The sequence below is a fragment of the Phyllobates terribilis genome, unplaced genomic scaffold, assembly GCF_046119375.1.
Source record: "Phyllobates terribilis strain yellow unplaced genomic scaffold, ASM4611937v1 Scaffold_7__3_contigs__length_470593459, whole genome shotgun sequence".
In the NCBI taxonomy this organism is placed as follows: domain Eukaryota; kingdom Metazoa; phylum Chordata; class Amphibia; order Anura; family Dendrobatidae; genus Phyllobates; species Phyllobates terribilis.
This window is the reverse complement of record NW_027362767.1, coordinates 256,016,680-256,044,501: the sequence shown is the minus strand read 5'-3', so window position 1 is coordinate 256,044,501 and position 27,822 is coordinate 256,016,680. Positions and strand designations below refer to the sequence as shown.

The 27,822-nt window shown below is 52.0% G+C and overlaps 1 pseudogene; it reads left to right on the top strand.

Annotated features, from left to right (window-relative positions):
• Positions 1-3,644: 3,644 nt before the first annotated feature.
• LOC141155482 (ficolin-2-like) lies at positions 3,645-11,719 on the top strand (annotated as a pseudogene).
• The last annotated feature ends 16,103 nt before the right edge of the window (positions 11,720-27,822 follow it).

Below are 27,822 nucleotides of genomic sequence, written 5' to 3'. Positions count from 1 at the left end.
CGACTCTGTCTTCATTGCCATCTGCACTGCACCACCACAACCCCCATCCTCTGCACCTGTCCCACCTGAGGCTATACCCCTCCCGTTGGGGGTTATCCCACCAAGCTGCGCACCCACCATCAGCCTCAGCGGACCCTGCTGCAGCGGCGGCCACAGTGACCGCATCACAACGGGTGGCGTAGTCGACACAAAAGAACTCTTAATAACATCTGTAGGACTGCCACATAACACTGAGTTTGACGCCCTGGGCACGGGCCGGGTCACAGCCGCTCGGAGACTACAACCCCCCCATCTGATCCGGTGCCGGGTATTCCCCTCAAAAAGGAATATGTCCCAGGGGGCGCGTCAACTTTGGCGTAGTCGGCAGGATTACGTGCCCACAACAACCGGGTACTGCGTGCCTGAAGAAAAGTGCAAGTTTACCTCAGAAAGAAGTCTCCCGCTGGTTCCGGAGGGTCCACGCCATCGGACCCCATCACAGGTCGTTTCCCGCCGATTGTCCGCCATTTCCAGCTTGTTCCCGCCATCTGCAGAGTTTCCCGCCACTGGGCGACGCTTCCCGCCAAGTCCGAAGATTTCCCGCCTTGGAAGAACAGCGGACGCCATTATGGGCGTGCCAAAGGAGGGCAAGAGGCCACCTCCCATCGTGGGCCAGGACAGAAAATGGCGCCAAAAGTGGAAACCGCCCCCACCAACAGAGACTGTGATGCTGGAGGTGTCTGTCAGCGTGAAAGAACTACCCCTGGAGCTGACAGTCACCGAGTTGCCCCGGGACCGCCCTCGAAGTGGGAGGAGACAAAAGAAAAGAACGAAGATGGGTGCCGCCTGGAGCAGTCTGGAGCGAGCGCACCCGGAGACAAGAAGTCTAACGAGGAGTCTGGAGCGAGCGCACCCGGAGGCAAGAAGCCTGGAGAGGAGTGGCGGAGGAGCTTGCCCGGAGATGGAGAGAAAGCAGAACAGCACCGGCCCGCTGGCCAGGAGTCTGCTAGAGACCGAGGAAGGAGAGCAGAGCAGCACCGACCCGTTGGTCAGGAGCCTGCTAGAAACCACGACCCCACTAGGCCTAGTGGAGGTCCTTGCACAGCTCCCCCGAGACCGGGAGTGTGCACAGACTGCCCTGGAGGGCCTCGCACGGAGGATGGCCCGGGTACAGCGAGAGACATTGGCGGAGTGGAGCCGAGAGATGGCCCAGCAAATCAAGACCCGGAGCACGCCAGCCAAGATGAGGAGACAGACCGCCTCTGAGGATGGCGCGGGAGGACCCAAGGCCGGAGACGGCGCCGAGAAGGGAGCCGGACGCAAGGAGGCAGGTAAAGGGGACGCCTATACCCCAAGCCGGGAAACCGCCCACCTGCCCCAGCTCCCCGTCGCAGAGCCCGAAAGTCCCCCTGCTGTGCCCGTAGCCGCCATGTCACCGCTATGGACTAAGCCCCGACCGGAAGCCGCCGCAGCGACCCCTGTGACGTCACGCGCCTCGACCCGGAGCGTGACAAAGCAGGAAATACCACCAGCCTGGTCGCAAGGCCTAGTACCCCCGGGCGCCGCATCACCAACAGCGCCCCCTACCTCCGCGGAGCCTCCGGCCTGGCCGCAAGGCCAGGTAGCCCAGGGCGCCGCCGTCCTAACGGTGCCCTTCACCTTCCAGGTGCCCCAGGCCTGGCCGCAAGGCCTGGGCAACCCGGGCGCCACCACCACCGCGCCCATAAGACCAAGAGTGCCGCATCTGGGAAGAGCAAGAGGACCCGGACGGGTCTGAAGCCAAAGGTAACCATAAAGCAAGAGCAGGAGGACGCCGTCGCTAAGGACAGCGAAGCAGAAGCTGTATATAGTTGCCCGTCGGGGCACCGTGAAACTGAAACAGTAAACTGAAACTGAAACTGTTGCTGTTGCTAATATAGTCCCCGTTGGGACCAGCATGTGTGAACTGTTACCCGTATTTCCCTTAATTCCACTGACCGAGGACTGAGAGCGGTCATTCCTCCCCAATACCTGGCCGAGGACTGAGAGCGGCCAACTTCCCCTGTATATAGTTGCGCTTCCTAAAGCGCCCCCTACTGGTTTTATAGGAAAACCAGTTTTCCAGAGAGACTGTCGCACTTTACCCGGTCACACGTTGCACAGTGACCGGAGGAGGAGCCAGAGGCGACGAGAATGTTTTATCTGAAAAGTTTTATGCAAATATATGTTGTTTTATATGTTTAATATGTTTATGCAAAAATTTGTATGTTTTTGGTGTTATGTCTTACAGCCCGAGGACGTGCTGTGATTTACCAGGGGGGAATGTAGCACCCTGAGGATTCGGCTGCTACAGGGGTATTGCACCTCAACCCAGAGGTGTGATATTCCACTCCCGGGTAAGGATGGAGTGTGGAACTGAGCTCGGTAGGCTGCATGCACTACATACATCCCATTTCCGGGGAACAGGCCGACGGTACTCCCACTTAGAAATGTGCAGGTACGACCGAGTCTGTTCCTGGCTGGAGTGGGAGGGGGGTGGTACATCCCAAGTAGTGTAGGGGCAGATAGGGGGAGCAGCCTGGGTAAAGATAGGAGCTCATTGGGTGCTGGTCACCTGAGCTCACACATAGAGGGTGTATATAAGGTGGGCACCAACTAAGAACAGGGTCAGATGCAGAGAACAAGTCAGCCAGCAGAGAAGAAGAGAGACCCAGAGTGAGAGAGGAGAAGAGAGACCCAGAGGGGGAAACAGAAAAGAGGACTCCAAGAACCCAACTTAAATCCCCGGGTGAAGAGTCGGCACAGGGTACCGGATCCCAAACTGGCGGGGGCAGAAAACACACTCTAGCCAGAGACCGGAGGCCGTGGGCAGCATCTGCCACGGCCACCCATCACATCCACCCCGAAGGCACACCACATGAAGGGTCAGGGAACCCAAGGCCAAGGGTGTCCCAACAGAAGGCCCGAGGGAGCTGGACCTAGGTGGATCACTGGTGGGGACGGCCAGAGAACGGGACAGAAGGAGAGCTCAGGGCCACGCTCCGGACTTGTTTGGGGGTTGGCTGGATCCAGGACCTGGTGGACGCAGCACGGCTCGGGTGGTCACTCGAAGCTGGAGTGACCAGTACAACATCTGCAGTAAGTAAACACCCTTAACTGCACAACCCGACTCTGTCTTCATTGCCGTCTGCACTGCACCACCACAACCCCCATCCTCTGCACCTGTCCCCCCTGAGGCTATACCCCTCCCGTTGGGGGTTATCCCACCAAGCTGCGCACCCACCATCAGCCTCAGCGGACCCTGCTGCAGCGGCGGCCACAGTGACCGCATCACAACGGGTGGCGTAGTCGACACAAAAGAACTCTTAATAACATCTGTAGGACTGCCACATAACACTGAGTTTGACGCCCTGGGCACGGGCCGGGTCACAGCCGCTCGGAGACTACAACCCCCCCATCTGATCCGGTGCCGGGTATTCCCCTCAAAAAGGAATATGTCCCAGGGGGCGCGTCATATATACACCCAGGCCAGAGAGCTAAGGGAGGTAGCCGCTAGGTCCTAAAGACAGCTTCTCATCTAAGAAGCTGTCTGCAATGCCAAATGTAGAGATCTCCTGCAACCAACTGCAGGGCGACTGTCTGTCACCTCTGACATACCCGTGACACATACACCGCACGCTTTCCCAATGAATGCAGGTGAGGGAAAGCGCACAGTGAATGCTAAGCTGTGACGCGCAGGGAAACCCCTCCAACAGCCCATCAATTAGTGGGGAGCAGGTCACTGGGTCACGCCTGACTGCAGCCGGAACTTGACGTGACATCAGTAGATGTCGGAGCCGGCTGCAGCTGGGGTCGCGTGATGCCTGTGAGGGGTCAACAATAGCACCACTGTCATGCAAGATGCACAGCAGAAGGTATTGACAAAAACACTTATTTCCACTGTTTAAATACATTGGGACATTTTATATAGTAGTGGGCAAACTCTTTAAGTATGATGTGAATGAGGCTTTCTTCCTAGTAGAAAGTTCAGGAAGGGTAAAGACATTAGAAGAGAATGAGCTGATAGTAGAGGTGAATGATGACTGTACAGGGTCTGGTTGGACCAGTATCTGAAGATGGCTAAAGGTGAAACTGATGTGGAGATTGATATGATATGGTGAAGTTATAAGAAGTGTAAAATTCAACCAGATTATCCATGTGTCTGATACCAAACCAATCCCCAAACTGAAATGAGATTTGTTGTATTATGCTAGGCTTCCACTTCTCCTTCTTGTTACTTATTCTTGTGTATTACAGCTGCACGGGACTGTAAATCTCTGCTGGAGAAAGGTTTCACCCTCAGTGACTGGTACATTATATGTCTCGATTGGAACCAATCACTAAGAGTCTTATGTGATATGCACACTGACGGGGGCGGCTGGATTGTACGTCTACTCTTATCATGCATTATTGGGTATCAATCAAGAAAGCTTAGAAATTAAATGGGAGATTGTGCAATGTCATGCCCTCAGTAATGTAACATACAAGGATCAGGTCCAGGATTCAGCATTTGTTTCTTGGTAGGTCTTGCAGAGGCGTTATGATGGCTCAGTTAACTTTCAGTGTAATTGGGAGTCTTACAAGATGGGATTTGGCAGCCGACAATCTGAGTTCTGGTTGGGGAATGAAAATATTCACAAGATAACTTCATCAGGTAAATGATCATCAGGTCTTCCTATGACTAATGCTGGGGAGTAGCAATGGAGATGCCAAGCAAGGGTGGCCCATCATTAATCAGATGTGGGTACTTATCTTAGAGATGAATAGGGTGCAGCTCTCGAACGCTCATCATTGTGACCCATACTACTTGTCCTCTTTAAAATTATAATAAGAAAAACAATTTAAAGTATAACATAATGTATGTATAATACAGTTTATTCTAGAAGAACTTGCCAGACCTTGTATTGTCTAAGGGGGTTGTCCAGGATTAAGATATTGATGACCTACCCTTAGCCTCCATTCACTTCCATTCTCTTCCTACTATTGGGACTCCTATCAATCTGAGACTGGGCTCCAAAGTCGCCTGTGTGAAAGGAACGGTAGTGAGCATGTGCGACCACCACAACATTGACTTCTATGGACCATAGAAACAGCAAAGTTCCATAAAAATTAATGGAGGAGTGATCACTCATACTCACTACTAGTGATGAGCGAGCACTAAAATGCTTGAGTGCTCGTTGCTCGGGTCAAGCAAATCATAATGCTCGGGTGCTCAACCCGAGTAATGGGCCCAATGTAAGTCAATGGGAAACTCAAGCATTTTTCCAGCGGCCCACCACCTGGAGGTCTGGAGTGGGCCTAAAAATTGGTCAAATCGATGGAAACAGTGCTCAAATGACATGTAACAGCATGGGGAAGACCCCTGGAAGCATCTCTGACTCCCATATCTCTGCTGTGAATAATGCTGTCAGAGTATTACACCACTTTTACGAACTGACAATAAAACGTACAAAAATGAAGCAAAAAATGGATTTCCCTGAAAAAAAAAGTTAAGATCATTCTTTTAAGGGTAATGACTTATATATATAAGGTAAAATAAATAACCAAAAACAAAAATGCTCCTCCACACCTTGGGCTATGTTCACACAGTGTTTTTGATGCATTTTTGCACTTTTGCATTTCTTTCAACGGTGAAACATACATTCACCAGTAAATGTAATTTTAACATTTTACTACCTTATCTGATCATGTGGTGTGTGGGACACGATCAAACACATCCAGAATGAACACTCATTTCCAGCTGATAATACCATCTAGCACCTGTGCCTATTTTAAAAGAAGCTAATAGCGTTATCAATAGGGAATAGATGTTTTTTTTTCAGCATGGAGTATAATACAATAATCCCTGATTAGATGCCTGTAAGACGCTATCCCTACTGCTATAGGTCACTCGTACACGATTCTCAAATAAGAGAGGTAATATTGTACAATAAAAAATAGATTTTAACCGGCCCAAAAAAGTTTTTATTGGACGTGGCAGCAACAAACTCTGAATGGATGCAATCAACTCTGCCTGTTTACACGAATTTGTGAATGAAGATCACCATTAAAAAAAGGAGATTTTTGTGTACTCACCGTAAAATCTCTTTCTCTTAGCCTCTAATTGGGGGACACAGGACCATGGGTGTTATGCTGCTGTCCAGTAGGAGGCGACGCTATGCATAATCTGAAAAAGATTAACTGTGGCTCCTCCTCTGCAGTATACACCCCTGGACGGCGTCAGCCTTCTCCAGTTTTGTGCAAAAGCAATAGGAGGAACGTAACATGGATAACATACCATGCCTATAAGAAGGCAACTATGTACGAGCTAAAGAAAAAAACAATATGAGAACTCAACATAACAACGGCCCGGAACGGGCAACAGGGTGGGAGCTGTGTCCCCCAATTAGAGGCTAAGAGAAAGAGATTTTACGGTGAGTACACAAAAATCTCCTTTACTCTGTCGCCTGGGTGGGAAGCAATGGACGAATATTGTGTAGACAGGCCCCTATAATTGGGACACCGCCGCCTGCAGAATATGTCTACCCAGGCTCGTGTCTGCTGAGGACTAGGTATGAACCCTGTAGTGTTTGGTAAACGTGTGTAGGCTAGTCCAGGCGGCTGCCTTACACACTTGTTGTGCCGAAGCCTGGTGCTGAAGGGCCCAGGAGGCCCCTACCGCACGTGTAGAGTGTGCCGTAATACCTGCTGGAAGAGGAGAATTTTTGAGGCGGTAGGCCTCTTGTATGGTGGATTTGATCCACCTGGCAAGGGTAACTTTGGAAGCTGGCAGACCCTTGCGGCCGCCTTCCGGAAGAAGGAAAAGATAATCAGATTTCCGGAAGGGCGCAGTCCTAGACACATAGATACGCAATGCCCTGACAAGGTCAAGCGTATGCAGAGCCTTCTCCACTCTATGAACCGGGACCGGACAGAGGGATGGCAGTGAAATTTCCTCATTGAGGTGGAAGTTGGACACAACCTTTAGAAGGAAGGATGGGACCGTACGGAGAACTACCTTGTCCTGGAAAAAAAAAACGGAGTAAAAGTTTTAGGTGTGCCTCCTATGCGACCCTAAGCAAAAACTGGAGAAGGCTGACGCCGTCCAGGGGTGTATACTGCAGAGGAGGAGCCACGGTTAATCTTTTTCAGATTATGCATAGTGTCGCCTCCTAGTGGACAGCAGCATAACACCCATGGTCCTGTGTCCCCCAATGAGGCGACAGAGTAATATGTATCTGTCAACGAGTGCTTGGAAAATATCAATCAAGTAATGTACAGTGGAAGAGATGTATTCGATGACAATGAAAAACACTCATCTCCAGCTGATGACACCTTGAACCTGTCCCCATTGTAAATGCAGCTAACAGTGATATCAATAGGGAATAGAATAGATTTTTAATTTTATTTTTTTTGCAGCAGTGCGCAGTATAAGGCAACAATACCTGGCTGGATCGGTGTAATACGCTATCCATACTGCGATAGCTCACCCATAAACTAATTTCAGATAAGAGAGGTAATATTGTAGAATATAGAATCGATTTGAATTGGCCTTCCCATTATTAAGGAGTGGGTATCCTATACTGTTATTGCGAATATGTTATAATACCCCCAGTGGCACTAAAAACCATCTCTGATAAAACGCTAGTGGCCAGGACCTCCAAGGCATAGAGAGACAGTTCATGCCACGTGTCCAGCTTGGATACCCAATAGTTGTAAGGTACAGAGGAATCACAGAGGACGCTGGTACAGTCACCAAGGTAGTCCTTCAACATGTTTCAAAACTTTTACCTCCTTGTCTGAGTAACCCGTGCATCAGGTCCTGGGCGCTGGGAAGGTCTGACAAAACTGTCCCAGACCTTTTACAGCGTTCCCCTGCTTCTGCTGCATCTGCTTTGTTTCTCCCACGCCTGTACTCCTTGGTTTTCCAAGAAACTGTGATCAGCGTTGTCATATGGGATTTTTTTTAATAATTCTTCAACAAAGGCCATCTGGTATTGCAACATACAACATAGGAGTGGGTCTTCTAAACTGTTATTGCATATGCAGCAAGTTCAAGGGCTGCTAAAAATTAGGACGCATTCCAATACCACTTTGAATAGATGCATTGAAGGGCCTCAGTACTTTTTTTTCCCCCTTATTAAGGAGTTGGTCTCCTATACTGTTATTGCGTATGCTGCAAGTTCAAGGGCTGCCAAAAATTAGGATGCACTCCAATACCCCTTTGAAGAGGTGTAGAGGAGGGCCTCATTAAAAAAATGTTCCCATTATAAAGGAGTGGGTCTCCTATACTGTTATTGCGCATGCAGTAACTGCAAGGGCTGCCAAAAATTAGGACGCACTCCAATGCCCCTTTGAAGAGACGTAGAGGAGGGCCTCATTAAAAAAAATGTTCCCATTATAAAGGAGTCTGACTTCTATACTGTTATTGCATGTGCAGTGACTGCAAGGGCTGCCAAAAAATAGGATGCACTCCAATACTCCTTTGAGGAGACTTAGAGGAGGGCCTCATTAAAAAAATGCTCCTGTTCCTCCTCCTCCTCATTATCACCCAATCTGTGTTGAAATGAGATGAGGCTGGGCTGTGTAGCATCACCCTGTATAGTTCCTTGCTCCATCTCATCGTGCTCCGCCTGCAATGCCTCAAAGAAGTGGGATGATGATGCTAATTATGGTGTCATCACCGCTCACCATCTTGATGGAGTCCTCAAAGTTTTAGAGGATGACACAGATGTCAGACATCCATGCCCACTCATCAGTTCTTATGTGTGGAGGCTGACCTGAATACGGATGGGCGTGTTGAAGCTGGTACTCAACAACTGTCCTCTTCTGCTCACAAATCCTTCTCAACATATGCAACGTTGAGTTCCAACACGTGGTGACATCGCACACCAGTCGGTGAGCTGGAAGCTGCAAATGCTGATGCACGGTGAGGGTTGCGGAAGCTGTAGCTGACTTTATGAAATGGGCACACACGTGGTGTACTTTCACAAGCAGCTCAGGCAGATTCGGGTAGGTTTTGAAAAACCGTTGAACCACGAGGTTGAGCACATGGGCCAGGCATGGTACATGTGTGAGGTTGCCTAGCTTCAGAGCCACCACCAGGTTTCGGCTATTGTCACACACGACCATGCCTGGCTGTAGGTTCAGCGGTGAGAGACAGAAATCTGCCTGCTCTGTTACAGCTTTCAACAACTCTGCAGCGGTGTGCGGTTTGTCACCTAAGCATATGTTCTTCAGCACAGCCTGTTGCCACTTGGCTAAGGCAGTGCTTCAGTGCTTCCAACTTCTGACTGATGTGGTCATTTCGGAGATGGAGGCTGAAGAGAAGGAGGAGGTGCAGGAGCTGTAAAATGTGGGGGCAACACTGATTAACCTAGGGCCCGCAATCCTCGGCATCGAAAGGACGTGTTCCGTCCCAGGGTCCGACTGGACCCCGGCTTCCACAATACTAACCCAGTGTGCTGTCAGTGAGATGTACCGTCCCTGGCCACAAGCACTTGTCTACATGTCCGTGGTTAGGTGGACCTTCCCAGTAACTGCATTGGTGAGGGCACTGGTAATGTTCTGAGACACGTGCTTGTGTAAGGCGGGGACGGCACACCAGGAGAAATAGTGACGGCTGGGGACTGAGTACCGAGGGATGGCTGCTGTCTTGAGGTTGAGGAAAGCTTCCGTCTCCACGAGCCTAAAAGGCAATATTTCCAGTGCAAGTAGTCGAGAAATGTGTCAGTTTAGCATTGTGGACTGTGGGTGGTTGGCTGCATATTTTCGTTCAACGGACTGGGGTCGAAACTACTGAACACTTCGCTGGGACAAGGACGTGGTTTCTGAAGGTGGTGGTTGCAAGTGTCAAACGACAGGTGCAGGGTGGGAGGCATCTTCGCCTGCGCCATGGACAGGGGATTAGAGTGCAACCACAACAGCTGAACAGTCTATGGTGTCTTCCACGTATGCACCCTGGGCCTCTGTATGACTTGCTGGCAATTATGTCTCATCATCATCCACCTCTTGCAACAGTATTTGCACTTTCCCACTGTCGCCTTTGTGTGACCGTGGCTGCTCAAATATTTGGACATCGCTGCATGCGATCTCCTCATGCCCTGCTTCAAGCGGGTTGGGGGAGAGGTCCCAATCTATAAATGGAAAACTGAACAGCTGTTCGGAGTGTCCAAGTGTGGGATCACTTGTCTCTGGGCACTCAGCATGGTGGGAGGAAGGAGGATCAGGGTTAGGAATATGTGGTCCAGACTCATGGCTACTGAGACAGGACAGTGGTGGTGGGGGCAAAGTGACTGGAAGCATTATCTGCTATCCAACCAACAACCTTTTCACACTGGTCTGGCTTCAAGAGTGGTGTTCCGCGGCCCCCTAGAAAGTGGGACAGGAAGGTAGGGCGACATGATGTGGGAGCTTGTTGTGCTCCCTCAGCAGGCACAATCTCAGCTTGCCCACAGCCTCTGCCTCTGCGTGCACCATCACCATCATGTCCACTTCCCCGTCCCTTGCCACGTGCCTTGCCCATTTTAAATGGAGTATAATATTTGTCACATTTTCAAAAATGTCTGTATTATTACTGCAGTAATCCCTGCATGTTAATTCGCTGTCTAAACAGCACCAAACATGCAGGGCGGGACCCGAGCTCCCACCTGAGGATTTCAAAAATACTCGCTGAGCACTGAGCATCTCAAGCACTGAGATATTTGGGCGAGTATTGGGTAGTAGCGAGCATCACTACTTACTACCATTTCATTCACACAGTTGACTTTCAGATCCCCCGAGATCTCACATTAATCAATTATTCTGTGTATAAAAAATAATTGTATTTAGTGGGATGAGGTCTTTAAAGAGGTGCTTATGACCTGCATACTGCTTTATTATTAAGTCTAATAGATTAATTTTTTAAGCTTTTAGGAATTGATTGTTTTTGCTTTTCTCACAGGTACTTGGGAGCTTCTAGTTGATCTGCAGGACTTCAATAGTTAAAACTCTTTTGCTAAATACAAGTCTTTTAAGGTGATGGGAAAGTCAGAGAAATACAGGTTGGAGGTTGAAGGCTTTGTTAGTAGTGATGCAGGTAAGGCGCAATGGTGTAATGGCCTCTATGTTGTAGACAAGTCATGGATGTCGCTATAATATTTTGTATCTCGGTCCAGGAGATTCTCTGTCCTTCCAGAATGGGATGAAGTTCTCCACTCTGGACCAAGACAATGACGCCGATAGCAGAAGTTGTGTGGACTTGCACAAGGGAGCCTGGTGGTATAACCAGTGCCACCAATCCAACCTCAATGGGCTCTACCTTCTCGGGAAACACGAATCCTTTGCTGATGGAGTTAATTGGTACTCGGGAAAGGGTTATAATTACTCCTACAAGAGATCAGAGATGAAAGTCAGATCTGCTGAGTAATAGAAATGTGCTCAGTACTCATGTAGTCCATTTCTGCGGAGTTCTAATGAAGTTTTTTCTGATAAATGGGCGACTGACAACCAATGTAGCCACAATTGTAGCCAGTACAGGGGTTGCCACCCTGCTTTCTTAGAGGCCTAAATGGTGTAATCTGCCTCGTTCTGCATCAATACGGCAAAAGAGATTACATGTAAACATTTTAAAAGCCAATAGATCCCATCGACTCAGTATAGATCTCACTTTATTTACCCTCAGACAATTGTATATCTTTATGTCTGTGGACATTTTACCTTCACTCTTTTATGAAAAGAAATTTGGCACCACAATTCTATGCTCTCATTAAAATAATAACAAAATAAAAATGTCTCCTACACCTTAATCAACCATCTGTATTTTACATTTACTGCCACCCACAAAGGACCAGTTTAAAATAAATAAATACACTGGAATCAGCCATTGGCTGCATCATCTTAAGATATAATTTTCTCTTTAATGATCAGGGGTCAGCCGGACATTACGGGAAATGTGAGGCATATTGGGACACTGTCTGTTTGTAACCATGTTAGAGATACATAAGTTCTGCATAGATCAGTGGACGGGAGACAGAAAGCAACCATGAAAGGGTTATCACGATATACACTGTGCGTTATCAGCGGACTCTTGATCTTGTCTTATCCGAAATGTGAAGCAGAAGCCTCATGTCCAGGTAAGAAAGACACTAATGCTACATGCACGGGTTCAGTATTTGGAGAGTTTTTTACCTCAGTAATTTTAAGCCAAAACCATGAGAGGGTGAGAAATGCAGAAGTGGTGACGAGTTTCTATTATACTTTTCCTCTGATTGTTCCACTCCTGATTTTGGCTTACAAATACTGAGGTAAAATACTGACCAAATACTCACATGTGCATGTGGCCCTACGATATATCTCCAGATATCTGTAGCATCGGCGTCTCTGCCTCCTGCTAGGCAGAGACGCCGTCCCTCTCACCTTCCTGTTCAGCGCGCGTCGTCCTCCTGCGCTCCTTCCCTCGCTGCTGCCGGCGCGCGCGCTCCCCCTTCCCGGGCACTGAGCTTAGGGCGCGCGCCCGCGCTCCACCTCTCTTAAAGGGTCCACGCGCGTCATCCTAAGGAGTCCCCGGCCAATTGCCGGAGGACTTCCCATATATAAGGCACCTCCTCCAAAATGGAGGTGCCCGAGCAAAGTTGTTTGCACTGTGTCTCACCTGTGCTTCAGCCCTCAGGTTCCGCTACTAGCCTGACTCCTCGTCCAGCCTGCCAGCCTGTTACCTGCCTTGTCAGTCAGACCACTCACCTGGGAGCGTCCTCCAGTTACCTGCCTGTTACCTGCCTCGTCTGTCAGATCGCTCACCTGGGAGCGTCCACCAGTTACCTGACTGTTCCTGCCTCGTCTGTCAGACCGCTCACCTGGGAGCGTCCACCAGTTACCTGACTGTTACCTGCCTCGTCTGTCAGACCACTCACCTGGGAGCGTCCGCCAGTTACCTGCTTGTTACCTGCCTCGTCTGTCTGCCCGCTCACCTGGGAGCACCCGCCTGTTACCTGCTGTGTCCGTCAGCCTGCTCACCTGGGAGCGCCCACCAGTTACCTGCCAGTTACCCGCCTCGTCTGTCTGCCCGCTCACCTGGGAGCACCTGCCTGTTTCCTGCCAGCCTGCCTGGAGACCCTGCCGTCACTTGCTGTGACCATCTTCCTGGTAAACCTAAAGACTGTTACCTGCCCTGCTTTCTCGAACTGTGACCACCTGCCAGCTACCAGAGACTTCCGCCTGCTTGCCGTGTCCATCCGCCATACCGGTCAGTCCCAGCCATCTGACCCGTGGGAGTCACCTGCTCTCTTACAAGGTCGTCCCCAGAGTAGCACCTGGTCCCTCAGCCCGGATCCTCCCTGGTCACGGTGTCGTTAGCTGCCGTACGACCAGGGTCGGTTCGGGTGGATACTTAGTCACGCCCCTCTGCGTCCCTCCTTGCACCTCGGCACAGAGGTTCCACCACCCGGCCCCGTAACAATATCTTCATGTATATTACAAAGGAAAGGGTATGTAGAGATAGGGATATGATATAGATAGATATTAGATACATAGTGTGGTAGATCGCTCACTCAGCTGCACACAGAGGTAGATACAGGTACGCTGCCTATTTAAATCTCTTGTTGGTTTATTATAATGTGGCATAAACCAACATTGAGTCCATAAAAATAAACACAACCCGCTGGGCAAAACGGGAAAACAAACAAAACAAAGTGGTCACGTACAACACAGTCCTTGTGCTGGCAGAGATCCGCCTGCTCAGAGTTTAGCAACTCCACATGGTTCAGATCAGCACAGAACACACATATCCTGTCTGGAGTATGCCTCTCCAGATACACTGAACAACTAATGCCTCAGTAGGCTGTGTTTTTAACCCCAAGACCACACCCTGGGGTGGAGATATGGTGGAGATATAAAAATACGCCCTTTTACAAATGGTGGATTAACCCCTCTCAGCAAATAACATGCTGGCTGAAACTTAACGGTTTTAATTTACTAAAGCTAATAGCCTCAGGGAAACATATATCCCCTCCAGCACTTTACCAGTGAGTTTGTCACAATAGGTAGATAGATATGTTAGAAATATGCTGGGTCACGCGTGTGTGGCACCCCAGGAGTCTGGTTTCCACAGTAACGGCAATGTTATGTCTGAGAGCAGGTGGGAGGTCTCTTGGTCAGGGATCCTGTGCATGCCACACCTCCTGCCCAGTCCTGGGAGGGGAAGAACTTCCCCTATATAAACCTAGGGCTGAGGCAGGGTTAGGGAGTAGAGAAGAAGTAGAGACAGAGAAGAGAAGCAGCATAGGAAGAAACAACAGGAGCTCTGTGGGAGCAGTACTACAAAGAGTCAGGGGCTGGCAGCTGCAGAGCTCGCCCTGACTGAGAAGATTTCTTACCGGACCTGGAGTCCGAGGCTGTGGGGACTAACTCCTACCCAGCAGCAGAATCCGCCCGGCAGGGGATTTCAGGTCCTCTGGCCAAGAAACCCGAAGGCACGGTCACACGCATGGGACCAGCACCGCCGTCGTGGAGCGGAAGCTACTAGAAGGCCCCGAGTCACCGGCCATACGGGTGAGCACCACACGGTACACTCAGGGACGTGGGCTACTTATACTCGTAAAGTCCTGGCCACCTGGGAGGAGGACTGTCGCAGAGATACTAACCCGGCTGAGGGACACCTTTGATACCCGCACCTCAGCCGAGATCAAGCTTAGATTCTACGGGTGCAAACAGCGGGCACATGAGAGTATAAGGGACTATGCCCTGAACCTACAAGAGGCCCTGAGAGCCATTAAGCAGACCGACCCTGACGGCGTGGGAGACGAGGACAGGCTGTTGACTGAACAATTTATAGAGGGTTTATATTGCAATGCCCACCGAACCCAGTTGCGGGCAATGGCCTTACAGGACCCTCATCTGGGATTTGCACAGTTCAAGGACAGAGCCATCCGGGTGCTCCGAGAACCGGCACCAGGTGGCGTTGTGACCCACAGACGCCCCACTACCACTTACCACCAGGAGGCGGCACCCTTGTCGGCAGGGCCTGTGGGAGCTGATGCGCAGGCTTTGAACAATGACCCGGCTCCAGACCTGCACCATCAGGTCCAAGAGCTAGCTAAAAGCGTTGCCGCGCTAACCCGAACTGTGCAGTCTTTACAGGTTTCCACTCCAGGGAAGATCCAGCTGGCATCCGGACCGGAGGACATCCCGTGGCGTCGACCAAGGAGGACCCCACCGGCCAGAGGAAGACCCAGCGACCGATACAACGAGGACGGACAACCCATCTGCCGCCGCTGCAATCAACCCGGACATATGGCAAGGTACTGTCCTTTAAACTGGCACAACCTGGGGTAGAGGGCCAAACCCCAGGAAAAAGATCATCAGGCCCATCAAACTGGCGCGACAGATATGTGGGAGGACGTCCAGTCTTGCCTGTGGTACTGGATGGCATCCCTATGAGTGCCCTATTGGACACCGGGTCACAGGTCACCACTATCCCGTACGTGCTCTTCAAGCAGTACTGGAATGACTCGGATATCACCCGCTACCCTGACGACGACTTGAGTATCATCGCCAGCAATGGTCAGCCCGTGCCACAGATTGGATTTAAAGAGGTGACCATTAAAATCGGTAGAGTCGAACTGGCAGCACAGGGACTGATCATTGTAGACATTGACAAACACGAGAGTCACCCAAAGATAACTCTAGGAACTAATGTAATTGAAAATTGTCTTGCAGAGGTGATTTTCCTTTTACAACAGGTTGCCAAGAACGCCAGCTCCGGCCAGCAGCGAGTGCTCCAGAAAGAGATCCGGGCACTGATGCGACGGCAACAGATAGAACTCTCCGGTGGTGAGATTGGTAGCGTAAGAATGTGTGACCCTTTCCCTATTGCCATGCCCCCAAAAAGTGAAATGATGATTTGGTGCCGGGCAGCTATTGGTCTGAGAGGTAGAGATTACCAGGCAATGGTAGAACCAGTTTACTCAGACAGTAGGCCCACCATTTTGACAGCACGGGGGGTGGTCAATGTATGCCATGGGAGGGTGCCCGTTCGCATAATAAATATCGGGAAGAGGGAAGTGTACCTGCCCCGGTATGCCACGCTAGCCAAATTGTATACCATCAATCAAAATTCCATACAGTCCGTAGAACCCTTGCCTCCATCTTCCCCGGAGGAAGGTAACGGCTCTAAAGAAACAATGGAGGACTGGTGTCAGCAACTACATTTGGGTACTGACTCCACTCCCTCACACCAGAAACAGGGAGTCTATCATGTGGTTCAAGAGTACGAGAGAGTGTTTAGTAAACACCCGTTAGACTTCGGGCGAGTCAAGGGGGTAGAACACCACATCCCCACGGGAGACCATCTTCCCATAAAAGAGAGGTATCGACCCGTACCCCCTGCACACTACCAACACGCCAAGGGGATGCTTAGGGACATGAAGGAGGCTGGGGTGATCAGGGATAGCTGTAGCCCCTGGGCAGCTCCACTAGTCTTAGTCAAAAAGAAAGACAACACCATGAGGATGTGTGTAGATTACCGGAAAATTAACCGTATCACACACAAGGATGCGTACCCCTTACCAAGGATAGAGGAGTCTTTGGCTGCTTTAAGATCTGCTAACTTCTTCTCTACCTTGGATCTCACTAGCGGGTACTGGCAGGTTCCTGTAGCAGAGGCGGACCGGGAGAAGACCGCATTCACCACCCCGATGGGACTTAGCGAGTTTACCTGTATGCCGTTCGGACTCTGCAACGCACCGGGAACCTTCCAACGATTAATGGAGTGCTGTCTAGGCCACAGAAACTTCGAGACGGTCCTGTTGTACCTGGACGATGTCATCGTATATTCCAAGACTTATGAGGACCACCTGAAACACCTGGCGGAAGTGTTCGAAGCTCTGGCAAGCTACGGCTTAAAGGTAAAACCCTCCAAGTGTCACCTCTTGAAACCAAAGGTGCAGTACCTGGGACACGTGGTGAGCGCTGACGGAGTGGCTCCTGACCCTGATAAGATCACCGCAATTAAGGAATGGCCAAGTCCCTCCAGTGTAAAGGAAGTGCGGCAGTTCCTCGGGTTGGTAGGCTATTACCGCAGATTCATCCCCGGTTTCACCAAAAAGGCAGCTCCTATGCAGGACCTCCTGATAGGCCAGTCCCGGAAGGCCAAGAACCAGAAGCCGCCCTTCAAATGGGAGAAGTTAGAAGAAGAGTCCTTCCGCCAGCTGAAGATGGCCCTCACGGGGGATGAAATCCTGGCGTACCCTGATTACAGCCAGCCCTTTATCCTCTACACCGACGCAAGTAACATCGGGCTAGGAGCCGTACTGTCCCAGATCCAGCAGGGGAAAGAACGAGTAATCGCTTACGCTAGCCGAAAACTGCGACCCACCGAAAGAAACCCTGAGAATTACAGCTCATTTAAGCTAGAGTTCCTGGCAGTGGTGTGGGCAGTCACCGAACGCTTTAAGCACTACCTCGCTTCTTCCCGGTTCACCGTGTACACGGATAACAACCCGTTGACACACCTGGACACGGCAAGACTCGGTGCCCTAGAGCAGAGATGGATGGCCCGTCTGTCCAACTACGAGTTCACAATCAAATACCGGGCAGGACGCTCCAATACCAACGCGGACGCCCTGTCCAGGATGCCAAACCTACCGGACGTAGGAGAAGATCCAGAGGGACTGGAAGAAGTCGAACTCCCCGCGTTCCACCGTCATGGGACTATCCAGTATTCCCATCGGGTAAGGAGTAAGCAAGCCGCAACGTTTAACCCCTTGCCTCACTACAACTGGGAGGAAACGCAAGACAGTGACCCTGCCGTCCGGCTGGTGAAGGAGATGCTGACTCGGCCAGAGGCTCGCCTTGACCCAGACGCTCCGGAGGAAGCCAAGCAACTGTGGGCTGAGAAGAGTCGACTGTTCCTTTACAAGGGGAAGTTGTGCCGCAGAATGGTTAACTCCCGGACGCATGAACTAATCTGGCAAGTAGTGGTGCCACGGAGAGACGCAGCCATGGTGATGGAGGCATACCACGACGGGGCTGGACACTTCGGATGGAAGAAGCTGGAGTTCCTGCTGCGTGGGCGGTTCCACTGGGTAGGCATGAGGGGAACCATCGAGAGGTGGTGCAGAGACTGTGGCCCGTGCAACCTAAGAAGGAAGGACCGTGCCAGCCAGAAGACTCCCCTGCAGTCCATCGTCACCCGGCAGCCGTTGGAACTGGTAGCCTTGGATCATGTAAAACTGACCCCAAGCAGAAGTGGCTACGTCTACGCGTTAACCATTGTGGATCATTACTCCCGGTTCTTGGTTGTCGTCCCCGTTAAGGACTTAACGGCTCAAACAGCAGCTAGAGCCTTCCAGCAGCACTTCTGCCGTCCACACGGGTACCCGGACCAAGTGCTGACGGACCAGGGACCTGCCTTTGAAGCGGAGGTCTTCCAGGAATTCTGCAATCTGTATGGCTGCCGGAAGATAAGGACGACACACTATCATCCGCAAACTAATGGACTTTGTGAGAAAATGAACCAGGTGGTAATGGATCTCCTGAAAACGTTGCCCCTGGAAGAACGCAGTCTGTGGCCTGAGAAGCTGCCCGATCTGGTGGACCTATACAACCACATCCCGGTAGGTTCCACCAACTGTACCCCGGCTTACCTAATGAGGGCGAGACCTGGTAAGTTACCTGTTGACCTGGAAATTGGAGTCCTGACACCCGAGGACACTTCACCAGAAGCAGACTGGGACACAGAGAGGCAGCAGCAGTACCGGAAAGTACAGGAGAGCGTGGAGCGAAGTCTCTGTCAGGCTAGGGAAAGACAAGAGAAAACTTACAACCAGTATGCTCCCGCTGTTCCCCTGGTACCCGGAGAGCAGGTCTTGAAGAGGAAAAGACGGCTCCACAAGTTGGACGACCAGTGGGAGAAGGACCCGTACACCGTACTGCCCTCAAGCCACGAGAACCCGAAAGTCTGTACCATCAGTAAAGACGGAGGGGAGACCATAGCCATTGTATCCCGGGATCACCTGAAGAAGTGTCCTGAACAGCTACGGAACCCTGAAGAGGAACAAGAAGATCATCGACCCGTAGAGGAAAGGGAGGATATGGTTAGTACTGTGCTCGGAGACTTCCCTCGGTCCTGGACTCAAGTCAATGGTGCAGTTGTGGTACCCGTCCTCACGTTCCTCCAACCAGCATCCCAAGTGCCTACGGAGCAACAGGTAGAGCTGGAAGAGCAGCCGGTCCAGGAGGCAGAAGACTCCACACAAGCAGAACAGGAGGATCAACCCTCTGCTTATAGTGAGCCTGCCGTACCCCTAGTGAGCCAAAGAGCCGGTAGACAGCTGCCCAGTTTACCCTTGACAGCTCCTACACCCTGTAGTTCAGGGCTAGACAGTCAGCTCCGTAGGTCCACTAGGGCCACTAGAGGCCAGTTACCCGCACGTTGGAGGATTTGAAGTGTATAAATTGTTTTATTTGTGGTTACCTGTTTTTCTTGTTGCTTGTGTATAATTATGTGTTTCTAGTTATTTATAGGAGTCCTTGGTGGATTTACCGGGAATCCTTGTACATGGTTGGAGCGTAACCTAGGAATGGACTAAAGACTGTTAAGGACTCGGGGCAGGACAGACCCCTACCTGGTTACGTCTCCCTGTTTTGGTGAAATGGACACCTTGCTTTTCTTCAAAGACTGCACCCGGTTGCGGACACGCCGTAACCATCTTTATGTGTTTTTCTTATTGTATTATTATTGTTTATACCTTGTTATGTTTTTCTAAAAATATGTTTAGTCCCGGAGTACTAAATTTCACTAGGGGGGAATGTGGCACCCCAGGGGTCTGGTTTCCACAGTAACGGCAATGTTATGTCTGAGAGCAGGTGGGAGGTCTCTTGGTCAGGGATCCTGTGCATGCCACACCTCCTGCCCTGTCCTGGGAGGGGAAGAACTTCCCCTATATAAACCTAGGGCTGAGGCAGGGTTAGGGAGTAGAGAAGAAGTAGAGACAGAGAAGAGAAGCAGCATAGGAAGAAACAACAGGAGCTCTGTGGGAGCAGTACTACAAAGAGTCAGGGGCTGGCTCGCCCTGACTGAGAAGATTTCTTACCGGACCCGGAGTCCGAGGCTGTGGGGACTAACTCCTACCCAGCAGCAGAATCCGCCCGGCAGGGGATTTCAGGTCCTCTGGCCAAGAAACCCGAAGGCACGGTCACACGCATGGGACCAGCACCGCCGTCGTGGAGCGGAAGCTACTAGAAGGCCCCGAGTCACCGGCCATACGGGTGAGCACCACACGGTACACTCAGGGACGTGGGCTACTTATACTCGCTTCTAGCAAGGTAGCCAGAAGAGTATCGTTAGTTTGGGAGGCCTACAACTCCGCCTGGCCAGGGGAGATCCCATCTGCTCAAGGACTGACCAGGCCCCAATCGCTAGCCAGTACTCCGGGAGGGTCTATCGTTGTCACCAGTAAAGACCCTGAACTACACCGTACCGTCTCCGAGTGGTTCCTGCTACCCCCCATCATCCACGTTGGCTGCCCTGAGGCCATACCCCTCCCGTTGGGGGTTATACTATCACGCTGCACAATTCTACCACCGGCCTCAGCGGTCTGCCCTGCAGCAGCAGCTCCATAGCTGTACTCAACGGGTGGCGTAGTCGTCCAACATCTACCGCTGATACAGCGCCACTTAGTCTGACTCCCTGGGCACGGACCGGGTCACCGCCACGAGACTACTACCCCCATCTGATCCGGCTCCGGGTAAGCTCCCGCGTGCGCAACGCAGCGCGACACAGGCCCAGGGGCGCGTCAATTTTTGGCGTAGTCGGCAGGATCTCGTGCCCGCAACCACCGGGTACTGCGTGCCTGAAAAAGACTGTTCAAACTTACCAGTGGTGAAGATTCTCGCCATCCGGCGCCATCTTCAGCCTTCTTCCCGCCATCGGTGAAGATTCCCGCCATCCGGCGCCATTTTCAGCCTTCTTCCCGCCTTCCGTGGAGTTTTCCCGCCGTTGGACGCCATCTTGAAGACGCCGCGCGGGAAGAAGAGGGGCGTGGACTCCAAAATCGCGCGAGAACTGAAGCCCCGCCTCACGTCCAGACGTCGCGTAAGGTCCTGGAAGGAGCCCAGCAGACGCTGACGTCACAGGAGCGCGACGGAAGGTCCTCAACCCTGACGATCCACTGCGGAGCCGCGGCCTACGGAAGAGGATCATCGCAAGGTAGGCCACGGTCCACTAGGGGGGAGAAGGATGTCGGATACGGAGGAGAGCTTCACTGCTTCAACCCCCGCCAGCGCCACCGCCGTTGCGGTCATGCCTTTCACCATGCCCTATATCCCGGGGGCAGCCTGGCTACCCCAGTACTCAGGGGAGTCACATACCCTGCATGACTTTAGAGAAAAGCTGGATAGCCTCTTCCAGGTGTATCCCCTCACAGAGGAGCAAAAAGTGAGCATCCTGGTGGCCCAATTAACCGGGGCAGCCCAAAGGGAGGTAAAGTCCTGGCCACCTGGGAGGAGGACTGTCGCAGAGATACTAACCCGGCTGAGGGACACCTTTGATACCCGCACCTCAGCCGAGATCAAGCTTAGATTCTACGGGTGCAAACAGCGGGCACATGAGAGTATAAGGGACTATGCCCTGAACCTACAAGAGGCCCTGAGAGCCATTAAGCAGACCGACCCTGACGGCGTGGGAGACGAGGACAGGCTGTTGACTGAACAATTTATAGAGGGTTTATATTGCAATGCCCACCGAACCCAGTTGCGGGCAATGGCCTTACAGGACCCTCATCTGGGATTTGCACAGTTCAAGGACAGAGCCATCCGGGTGCTCCGAGAACCGGCACCAGGTGGCGTTGTGACCCACAGACGCCCCACTACCACTTACCACCAGGAGGCGGCACCCTTGTCGGCAGGGCCTGTGGGAGCTGATGCGCAGGCTTTGAACAATGACCCGGCTCCAGACCTGCACCATCAGGTCCAAGAGCTAGCTAAAAGCGTTGCCGCGCTAACCCGAACTGTGCAGTCTTTACAGGTTTCCACTCCAGGGAAGATCCAGCTGGCATCCGGACCGGAGGACATCCCGTGGCGTCGACCAAGGAGGACCCCACCGGCCAGAGGAAGACCCAGCGACCGATACAACGAGGACGGACAACCCATCTGCCGCCGCTGCAATCAACCCGGACATATGGCAAGGTACTGTCCTTTAAACTGGCACAACCTGGGGTAGAGGGCCAAACCCCAGGAAAAAGATCATCAGGCCCATCGAACTGGCGCGACAGATATGTGGGAGGACGTCCAGTCTTGCCTGTGGTACTGGATGGCATCCCTATGAGTGCCCTATTGGACACCGGGTCACAGGTCACCACTATCCCGTACGTGCTCTTCAAGCAGTACTGGAATGACTCGGATATCACCCGCTACCCTGACGACGACTTGAGTATCATCGCCAGCAATGGTCAGCCCGTGCCACAGATTGGATTTAAAGAGGTGACCATTAAAATCGGTAGAGTCGAACTGGCAGCACAGAGACTGATCATTGTAGACATTGACAAACACGAGAGTCACCCAAAGATAACTCTAGGAACTAATGTAATTGAAAATTGTCTTGCAGAGGTGATTTTCCTTTTACAACAGGTTGCCAAGAACGCCAGCTCCGGCCAGCAGCGAGTGCTCCAGAAAGAGATCCGGGCACTGATGCGACGGCAACAGATAGAACTCTCCGGTGGTGAGATTGGTAGCGTAAGAATGTGTGACCCTTTCCCTATTGCCATGCCCCCAAAAAGTGAAATGATGATTTGGTGCCGGGCAGCTATTGGTCTGAGAGGTAGAGATTACCAGGCAATGGTAGAACCAGTTTACTCAGACAGTAGGCCCACCATTTTGACAGCACGGGGGGTGGTCAATGTACGCCATGGGAGGGTGCCCGTTCGCATAATAAATATCGGGAAGAGGGAAGTGTACCTGCCCCGGTATGCCACGCTAGCCAAATTGTATACCATCAATCAAAATTCCATACAGTCCGTAGAACCCTTGCCTCCATCTTCCCCGGAGGAAGGTAACGGCTCTAAAGAAACAATGGAGGACTGGTGTCAGCAACTACATTTGGGTACTGACTCCACTCCCTCACACCAGAAACAGGGAGTCTATCGGGTGGTTCAAGAGTACGAGAGAGTGTTTAGTAAACACCTGTTAGACTTCGGGCGAGTCAAGGGGGTAGAACACCACATCCCCACGGGAGACCATCTTCCCATAAAAGAGAGGTATCGACCCGTACCCCCTGCACACTACCAACACGCCAAGGGGATGCTTAGGGACATGAAGGAGGCTGGGGTGATCAGGGATAGCTGTAGCCCCTGGGCAGCTCCACTAGTCTTAGTCAAAAAGAAAGACAACACCATGAGGATGTGTGTAGATTACCGGAAAATTAACCGTATCACACACAAGGATGCGTACCCCTTACCAAGGATAGAGGAGTCTTTGGCTGCTTTAAGATCTGCTAACTTCTTCTCTACCTTGGATCTCACTAGCGGGTACTGGCAGGTTCCTGTAGCAGAGGCGGACCGGGAGAAGACCGCATTCACCACCCCGATGGGACTTAGCGAGTTTACCTGTATGCCGTTCGGACTCTGCAACGCACCGGGAACCTTCCAACGATTAATGGAGTGCTGTCTGGGCCACAGAAACTTCGAGACGGTCCTGTTGTACCTGGACGATGTCATCGTATATTCCAAGACTTATGAGGACCACCTGAAACACCTGGCGGAAGTGTTCGAAGCTCTGGCAAGCTACGGCTTAAAGGTAAAACCCTCCAAGTGTCACCTCTTGAAACCAAAGGTGCAGTACCTGGGACACGTGGTGAGCGCTGACGGAGTGGCTCCTGACCCTGATAAGATCACCGCAATTAAGGAATGGCCAAGTCCCTCCAGTGTAAAGGAAGTGCGGCAGTTCCTCGGGTTGGTAGGCTATTACCGCAGATTCATCCCCGGTTTCACCAAAAAGGCAGCTCCTATGCAGGACCTCCTGATAGGCCAGTCCCGGAAGGCCAAGAACCAGAAGCCGCCCTTCAAATGGGAGTAGTTAGAAGAAGAGTCCTTCCGCCAGCTGAAGATGGCCCTCACGGGGGATGAAATCCTGGCGTACCCTGATTACAGCCAGCCCTTTATCCTCTACACCGACGCAAGTAACATCGGGCTAGGAGCTGTACTGTCCCAGATCCAGCAGGGGAAAGAACGAGTAATCGCTTACGCTAGCTGAAAACTGCGACCCACCGAAAGAAACCCTGAGAATTACAGCTCATCTAAGCTAGAGTTCCTGGCAGTGGTGTGGGCAGTCACCGAACGCTTTAAGCACTACCTCGCTTCTTCCCGGTTCACCGTGTACACGGATAACAACCCGTTGACACACCTGGACACGGCAAGACTCGGTGCCCTAGAGCAGAGATGGATGGCCCGTCTGTCCAACTACGAGTTCACAATCAAATACCGGGCAGGACGCTCCAATACCAACGCGGACGCCCTGTCCAGGATGCCAAACCTACCGGACGTAGGAGAAGATCCAGAGGGACTGGAAGAAGTCGAACTCCCCGCGTTCCACCGTCATGGGACTATCCAGTATTCCCATCGGGTAAGGAGTAAGCAAGCCGCTACGTTTAACCCCTTGCCTCACTACAACTGGGAGGAAACGCAAGACAGTGACCCTGCCGTCCGGCTGGTGAAGGAGATGCTGACTCGGCCAGAGGCTCGCCTTGACCCAGACGCTCCGGAGGAAGCCAAGCAACTGTGGGCTGAGAAGAGTCGACTGTTCCTTTACAAGGGGAAGTTGTGCCGCAGAATGGTTAACTCCCGGACGCATGAACTAATCTGGCAAGTAGTGGTGCCACGGAGAGACGCAGCCATGGTGATGGAGGCATACCACGACGGGGCTGGACACTTCGGATGGAAGAAGCTGGAGTTCCTGCTGCGTGGGCGGTTCCACTGGGTAGGCATGAGGGGAACCATCGAGAGGTGGTGCAGAGACTGTGGCCCGTGCAACCTAAGAAGGAAGGACCGTGCCAGCCAGAAGACTCCCCTGCAGTCCATCGTCACCCGGCAGCCGTTGGAACTGGTAGCCTTGGATCATGTAAAACTGACCCCAAGCAGAAGTGGCTACGTCTACGCGTTAACCATTGTGGATCATTACTCCCGGTTCTTGGTTGTCGTCCCCGTTAAGGACTTAACGGCTCAAACAGCAGCTAGAGCCTTCCAGCAGCACTTCTGCCGTCCACACGGGTACCCGGACCAAGTGCTGACGGACCAGGGACCTGCCTTTGAAGCGGAGGTCTTCCAGGAATTCTGCAATCTGTATGGCTGCCGGAAGATAAGGACGACACCCTATCATCCGCAAACTAATGGACTTTGTGAGAAAATGAACCAGGTGGTAATGGATCTCCTGAAAACGTTGCCCCTGGAAGAACGCAGTCTGTGGCCTGAGAAGCTGCCCGATCTGGTGGACCTATACAACCACATCCCGGTAGGTTCCACCAACTGTACCCCGGCTTACCTAATGAGGGCGAGACCTGGTAAGTTACCTGTTGACCTGGAAATTGGAGTCCTGACACCCGAGGACACTTCACCAGAAGCAGACTGGGACACAGAGAGGCAGCAGCAGTACCGGAAAGTACAGGAGAGCGTGGAGTGAAGTCTCTGTCAGGCTAGGGAAAGACAAGAGAAAACTTACAACCAGTATGCTCCCGCTGTTCCCCTGGTACCCGGAGAGCAGGTCTTGAAGAGGAAAAGACGGCTCCACAAGTTGGACGACCAGTGGGAGAAGGACCCGTACACCGTACTGCCCTCAAGCCACGAGAACCCGAAAGTCTGTACCATCAGTAAAGACGGAGGGGAGACCATAGCCATTGTATCCCGGGATCACCTGAAGAAGTGTCCTGAACAGCTACGGAACCCTGAAGAGGAACAAGAAGATCATCGACCCGTAGAGGAAAGGGAGGATATGGTTAGTACTGTGCTCGGAGACTTCCCTCGGTCCTGGACTCAAGTCAATGGTGCAGTTGTGGTACCCGTCCTCACGTTCCTCCAACCAGCATCCCAAGTGCCTACGGAGCAACAGGTAGAGCTGGAAGAGCAGCCGGTCCAGGAGGCAGAAGACTCCACACAAGCAGAACAGGAGGATCAACCCTCTGCTTATAGTGAGCCTGCCGTACCCCTAGTGAGCCAAAGAGCCGGTAGACAGCTGCCCAGTTTACCCTTGACAGCTCCTACACCCTGTAGTTCAGGGCTAGACAGTCAGCTCCGTAGGTCCACTAGGGCCACTAGAGGCCAGTTACCCGCACGTTGGAGGATTTGAAGTGTATAAATTGTTTTATTTGTGGTTACCTGTTTTTCTTGTTGCTTGTGTATAATTATGTGTTTCTAGTTATTTATAGGAGTCCTTGGTGGATTTACCGGGAATCCTTGTACATGGTTGGAGCGTAACCTAGGAATGGACTAAAGACTGTTAAGGACTCGGGGCAGGACAGACCCCTACCTGGTTACGTCTCCCTGTTTTGGTGAAATGGACACCTTGCTTTTCTTCAAAGACTGCACCCGGTTGCGGACACGCCGTAACCATCTTTATGTGTTTTTCTTATTGTATTATTATTGTTTATACCTTGTTATGTTTTTCTAAAAATATGTTTAGTCCCGGAGTACTAAATTTCACTAGGGGGGAATGTGGCACCCCAGGGGTCTGGTTTCCACAGTAACGGCAATGTTATGTCTGAGAGCAGGTGGGAGGTCTCTTGGTCAGGGATCCTGTGCATGCCACACCTCCTGCCCTGTCCTGGGAGGGGAAGAACTTCCCCTATATAAACCTAGGGCTGAGGCAGGGTTAGGGAGTAGAGAAGAAGTAGAGACAGAGAAGAGAAGCAGCATAGGAAGAAACAACGGGAGCTCTGTGGGAGCAGTACTACAAAGAGTCAGGGGCTGGCAGCTGCAGAGCTCGCCCTGACTGAGAAGATTTCTTACCGGACCCGGAGTCCGAGGCTGTGGGGACTAACTCCTACCCAGCAGCAGAATCCGCCCGGCAGGGGATTTCAGGTCCTCTGGCCAAGAAACCCGAAGGCACGGTCACACGCATGGGACCAGCACCGCCGTCGTGGAGCGGAAGCTACTAGAAGGCCCCGAGTCACCGGCCATACGGGTGAGCACCACACGGTACACTCAGGGACGTGGGCTACTTATACTCGCTTCTAGCAAGGTAGCCAGAAGAGTATCGTTAGTTTGGGAGGCCTACAACTCCGCCTGGCCAGGGGAGATCCCATCTGCTCAAGGACTGACCAGGCCCCAATCGCTAGCCAGTACTCCGGGAGGGTCTATCGTTGTCACCAGTAAAGACCCTGAACTACACCGTACCGTCTCCGAGTGGTTCCTGCTACCCCCCATCATCCACGTCGGCTGCCCTGAGGCCATACCCCTCCCGTTGGGGGTTATACTATCACGCTGCACAATTCTACCACCGGCCTCAGCGGTCTGCCCTGCAGCAGCAGCTCCATAGCTGTACTCAACGGGTGGCGTAGTCGTCCAACATCTACCGCTGATACAGCGCCACTTAGTCTGACTCCCTGGGCACGGACCGGGTCACCGCCACGAGACTACTACCCCCATCTGATCCGGCTCCGGGTAAGCTCCCGCGTGCGCAACGCAGCGCGACACAGGCACAGGGGCGCGTCACGTGCAATAGATTTTAAGTGCAATAATTACAAGTGCAGTTAGACCATGGCCGGAAGCTGTTAATCCACTCTCCTCTCTTCTTCTTCACACAGGTATTTAATCCATCCATCCGTTTGTGTGCTGTCTGATAAGTGTGAACAGAGTCATATTCTCTAGCAACATTTTCCCATGGTAT